At 45.6% G+C, this 6,000-nt stretch overlaps 1 protein-coding gene across 1 annotated transcript in view; it reads right to left on the reverse strand.

Annotated features, from left to right (window-relative positions):
* KPNA1 (karyopherin subunit alpha 1) overlaps positions 1 to 5,652 on the reverse strand; it is a 54,491-nt gene extending 48,839 nt beyond the window's left edge. The window contains 1 exon segment of the mRNA XM_032098693.1: positions 5,535 to 5,652. The gene's annotated coding sequence lies outside the window, so the exon portion shown is untranslated.
* Between the last annotated feature and the right edge of the window lie 348 nt (positions 5,653 to 6,000).

Here is a 6,000-nt window from a genome sequence, read left to right on the forward strand (position 1 = left end):
ACAAGGTTTATTGGAAAACAGTTTTAGCAAGGGGACACACCCACCCCACAATAAAAGACTCTACACAGTGTATCTAGCACTTCACTCTACATTTACTACCATGAAGATATTTACAAGATATTTTGAGTTCCATTTTTTAAAGGTCCATCTTGACTTAACAAGGCAGCAGATACAGCTTTCAAAGTTCCAGAAAGCTTTTAACTTGAGTAAGAGGGCAAAAAAACTGTCAAAGCCAGGTCAATTTAAAATGAAAACATCTTCACATTTGTTAACTGAAAGTTTCTGACCAGAGTTGAAAACACAAAATTCCTTTACTGCATTCAAAGACACTGCAGTGTAATAAATCTGTTTCAATTAAAAAACCCTCACCTTCATTTCTATAACCCCACAGTCCACAATCAACCTGAGACCAAAAAGTTCCCACAAGTCATAAAACAAAGCAGCAAGTGATGGGGAATTAAACTTTTCAGTCACACAGGATTATACTGACATTAAAAAAATAACCTCATATTATTGTGCCCATCCACATGAAACAAGAGAACTGATTATTCCTGTGTGCCAAAGGAATTTTAAAGAGGAGATACATTTGTATTTTGATTAAGATTACAGCACATCCTCCCTGCACTTACAGAATGGGCTGGCCAACAATGTATTTTCTGTAAGGTCATATCTGAAAAAGGGACTGTTCGGAGAACCACATTTAACAGTCATCTATCAGAAAAAAAAAATCACCCTAACATTTCTAAAATCCTAACATGCCCTAAAAATTCTTTATGAGTGAACAAGAATGCACCTTTTAGAATTTTGTATCATGAAAAGGAGAAATCTCTGATACTTTAAAACAAAATCGATTAAAAATACACTAAATTATTAATTAAGTTGACTTTGTAGCTTCAAGAAGCTTTTGTTTGGGGTTGGGAATATCAGAAGGCACTGAAACTAAAGCTACCCCATGCTTCCCACGATGACAAATCTGCCTGCAACAATTGTATTATTTGCTGTGACTCAGCACTATGGAAGATACGTATGCAAACCCACAAAATAACAGTAAGTCAAAATTCGACTGATTTCATCCTAGCTTTGGACATCAGCAATGAAAGAGTCACAAAACACTGAGGTATCAGCCACATCAAGCCAAAACCCAGAGGCACTTCAAAGCTTGGTTATGTTCATTCTGCCTCCCTCATCCCATTTACACCTAATACCCCTCCTACCAAAAGCTCCTGAATCCAACAAACAGCACATTCACAGAGACACCTCTTTTCTGATCACTTATCAATGCAAAAAAAGGTAGAACAAGAACACGTAGGCAGTTGAAGACAGGATCATATGGAAGCTCTACAAGGAATCCCTGTGTCTTTTAAGAGGCAATCTCACCCTACTTCAGACAAAAACCACAACATTATTATCTGACTTTACTTACAGTTTGTGATCCACTAATAGGTGGCTTGTTTGCCAAAATGACATTTTCATAATTCAACTGGTGAATTTGCTTTCAAGTACAACCTTAGCACTAAATTTGGTAGGCTTACAATGCCTTGTTTGGAGATACATTCAGGATGTTTAGCCACGGGGTATTTATTTTATGGTTTTAGAATCAGCACATCACCTACATGTAATCTCAACTCCATATAGAATAAGATAAAGATCGGTGTGTGCCAAACCCGTTGGTTTCTCACAGAACATATGAATTCTCCTTCTGAGACTGATACACACTCTGAACTACCAAATAAAAACAGAAAAAGAGAAAGTAAGTTCTCTGAATCACAGGGAAGGTGTCAGCAGCAGGTGACTGGCTGAATCTTATGTCACACTCTGAAAGCTGAGAGTCTTTTACTCTCCACACACATCCAGGAACAGTTGTATTTCTTTCAGTTCCAATGCGTTTCAGCTTCTGTCTCCTCATGACACTAAGCAGTAATTATGTTTCAAGAAAGTATTCACATTATTCCAAACCAAATTTCTTCTGTCACTGAACTCTACTTACTCCTGTCTAACATGAACAGACCAGCAGAACTGACCCTGTGATGTCCAGTCTACCATTACTTTCTAGCAATTTTTCATACCCTCCTGCTACTAACACCCTTTATGAATCAGTTCTGGTGAAAGGAAATTTATTGTCACCTGTCTTAGACTTACCTCCACTTTTTATCCTCAAAATGAATTATAAAGTCTGCACAATGTTTAACGCAATTCAAGATATTCAGGAGGTGGCATAATATAATTTCCAGTCCTACTGCTCTACAGATTTTATATTCAGTAGAGGTTTTCACTGAGTGTTTAGTTTAAAATTACCTTTTCTGTTTTTCCCAAGTTCCTTTACCTTGTACACAATAATTTTAAAATACTGATATTTCTACAGGCCTTGCATTCTACTGTGGGCATTTTGTATCTTGAAAACTCCACATTCATTCCTGGAAATAACATCGAGCAGTTTAATCCACTTACTTGCTTAACAGACTTTAAAAACTGTAACAGACAAGATTTTTTTTTTCTTCAGAGCAGAAAAAAAGCTGACTTGCTATCATAATGCTGCCTCTTTTCTCTGCAATTTACATCAGCATTTTAAAATTTGTATTATTATATTATTTAAACAAGTGCATCCATTATGCTTTAGCCCCTTAGTATGAAGCTGAATAATTTTTCTATCAGTTCAGCTTCCACTTGTTCTCTGAAAAAAAAGGTGATCTGGTCTTTCTAACTTGTTTGTCCATTACATCCATTACATCATTCCAGAACCTCCTGTGCAGGTATTTCAGCCACTCAGAATATTTCATCAAGTGTGTAATTCCTTTAATGTCTTTTTCTTGACTTGCTCACAGCCCACTAGGCTTGCTCACTATTCCCTTTGGCCTTCAGAAATATTTAAACAAATACAATAGATTTAGCTATTTCGCTGCTGCTCTTCTATTTCTCTTATGTTTCAAATTTATGTTAAAGCCCCTAGCCCTAAATCACATCACTCTTTTTTTTATCTGCTATTTGCTATTTTGGAAAAACTTAATTTCAGGTTTGGGGGGGCACTGTTTGACATGTATTAACCTCTTGCCACAAAAGTTACATTTTCCAACTTAAGAACTTGTTTAGTTGCCTTTAAAGGTACACTGTTCTTTTGTGCTCTTAAAGATACAAGTTAAGCCCCCTCAAGAACACTTCAGAAGAAAAATTCCACAACCTTGTGGAGGGACAAACAGAAAGATTTTAAAGCAAGCCTGCAGAAACAGGACTGTAAAACAAAATGTACCATTCTGTTCACATTACCTTATTCAACAGAGGGGAGGAAATTAAAAAAAGAAAGAAAGAAAGAAAGAAAAGAGCACTGTATAGAAACACTGAAGTTGAAATAAGACTATCAAATAACCGGCTTAAAATAAACATTTACACTTAGAAGTTTCTATAAAGAACCTTTCAGAAACTGCTCCAGCTGACTGTAGGACTTTTTAGTTCTCATGGTGACTTGGGCCAGTGCTGCTGACATGGGCTGTTGCTGCCTTTCCCTTTCTAAATGGACTAAACTGGGACTTCTCCAGGAGCCTGCACACAGCTGAATATACAGGACCACATGAGCATGCCAGCTCTGAAGTCATCAACACAGAGAACATCGCATCGGAAAAAATCAACACATGGCACACTGACGGCAGAAGGTGAACACCCTGGTACAGTGTCAGAATGAGATGGGATGTAACAAAGACTCTGTTTTGAAGTTGGGGGGCAGTAGGGGGATGCCAAGCCCCCAAAACAGCCACATCTCTCAGAACTGAAGCATCACTGAACCTGTTTGAAAGACTATGACAAGGAAAGTCATGCTGAGAAAAACCTCTACCTCACATGTCATCTTAAGTTACCATGCCTCAAGCTACGATTCATTTTGCCTGTGCCTGTGGGTATGTCTAAAGGGTAATTAAAAGGTGCAACCACAGTTCAAGTAGAAACTTCAAAACTTGTTTTGAACGAGCTAGTTCACGTGCAGGCAGTAACACTGAAGGGAGAACACAATGAAGTTACAATAAAAACAAGGCCAAATACACAAAAGATTAGCTTGATACAACCTATTAATTTAAACAGTGCTCCATTAACTATTCTGTTCTAACTACAAATTGCCAGAAGTATATACAAAATAGCTTTAAAATAGCTTCTAAGGATAAAGTTGCATTTCCTGAGAGCTCATAGACATATCCCAACTTTGCTAAGTCTTTCATTAACATCAAGCAGTCAGAGCAGAAAATACGCCAGCAAACAAAAAAATCCAGAGGAACAGCAGCTTGAATAAAGGATAAAGGGACCATTAAACACAACCATTCAGCACCATTTGGGAATTCTGCAGAAACAGCAGCCCGGTATTTTCACAGCTCATGACGTATCTTTTCAGCCCGGAGTTTCATTTTCATGAAACGCCCTCAAGAGGCAAAGCTGAAAATCATTGTTACATGGACCGCGCTACGGGCCACACAGATTTAGAGACTATGAATGGGACGAGTTTCTGTTGCATATAAAGTCTCCAGAACAGGACAACTGGAAACGGCTACCAAGCGCACACCTTCCATCGTATACAGGCAGTCAGAGAAATTACGTTGTAAGTGAGATAATGCGGGGCTACGAGATGATGTTTGCAGACAGAAGGCAGAGCTTTTTTAAGATCAACTATCATCACTAGGGAAAAATTTTTTTAAAAAGCACAAGCTTGGAAGATCCAGGAGAAAGTTTCCTTTCCCCTCCTCCTCCACAGACTCAATTAGGTTCGAAAAGACCTCTCAGATCACCGAGTCCAACCTATGACCCAACACCACCATGTCAAATAAACCATGGCAATGAGTGACACGTCCATCTTTCCTTAAACACCTCCAGGGACAGTGACTCCACCATCTCCTTGGGCAGCCCATTACAATGCTTAACCACCCTTCTCGTGAAGAAATTCCTCCTGATGTCCAACTAAACCTCCCCTGGCGCAGCTTACGACTATGTCCTCTCGTCCAGTTGAGGCCCTGCCTCTGCTCGCACCCGGTCCCGCCGTGCGAGCAGCAGCACCAGGACAGCCCGTCCCCGCGCCACGGACTTGTCCGACTCTGCGCAGTCAATCCCCGCGACTTCCAAAGCCGGAGCGCGGCCCCGCCACCGGCACAAGCCAAGGGACTCCCTCCAGCCACGAGGAGCCTCTCCCGGAGCAGGGCACGACCGGCCCGTCTCTGCCCAGTTCCCCGGCGAGGTGCCGGTGCCGGTCCCGATCCCGGCCCACGCGCGCGCCGCTCCCGCCGCGCCGGCCCCGGCCCGGCCCGGCCCCGCCCCGCCCCGCGCGCGGCCCCCGCGCGCCTGTTGCGCGCGCGCGGGCGCGGGCCGGGGGTTCCTGAGGGGGCTCCCGCTGCGCGCGGCACCCCCGGCCCGGGCCTCCCCTCCCCTCCCCCACAACCCGAGCCGCCGGCAGCCGATCCCCACCCGGTCCCTCCTCCCACGGGGACGCGGCTCCACGCACCGCCCGGCTGCCGTTACCCCCGCTCCGCCGGTGCCGAGGCAACGGGGCTCCCCCCCGGCCCCCGTACCTGCTGCCGGCCCGGCGCGGGGCCGCGCTGTCTCCTCTCGGGCCCGAGGCGCGCGAGCGCCGCTCCCTCCCTGCCTCCCTCCTTCCCTCCCTGCCTGCCCGGCGCTGGCTGGAGGAGGCACTGCGCACGCGCGGGGCGCGCCGCGGCGCCCTCTGGGAGGAAGAGCCCTTCCGGAGAGAGAGGCCGACGGCGGCGGCGCCCTCCCCAGGACGGCGCGGTCCCGAGTGAAAGACTACGGCTCCCGGCAAGCAGCGCGCGCCCCCGCGCTGGAGCGGGCGCGCGTCTCCCGCCACGGGCATGCCGGGAGATGTAGTGCGACGGGCGGCGGAGCCGCGCCCGGGAGCGTCTGGGGAGCGGGGAGGCGGTACCGCGTCCCCTCCCCGCCTGACGGGCGGTGGCGGTCGACCCGGGGGGTCGCGTGCCGGGACACGGAGGCGGTGGTGGCGATGGCGCAGCAGGCGCTAGT

The sequence above is a fragment of the Corvus moneduloides genome, chromosome 2 (genome assembly GCF_009650955.1).
Source record: "Corvus moneduloides isolate bCorMon1 chromosome 2, bCorMon1.pri, whole genome shotgun sequence".
In the NCBI taxonomy this organism is placed as follows: Eukaryota; Metazoa; Chordata; class Aves; order Passeriformes; family Corvidae; genus Corvus; species Corvus moneduloides.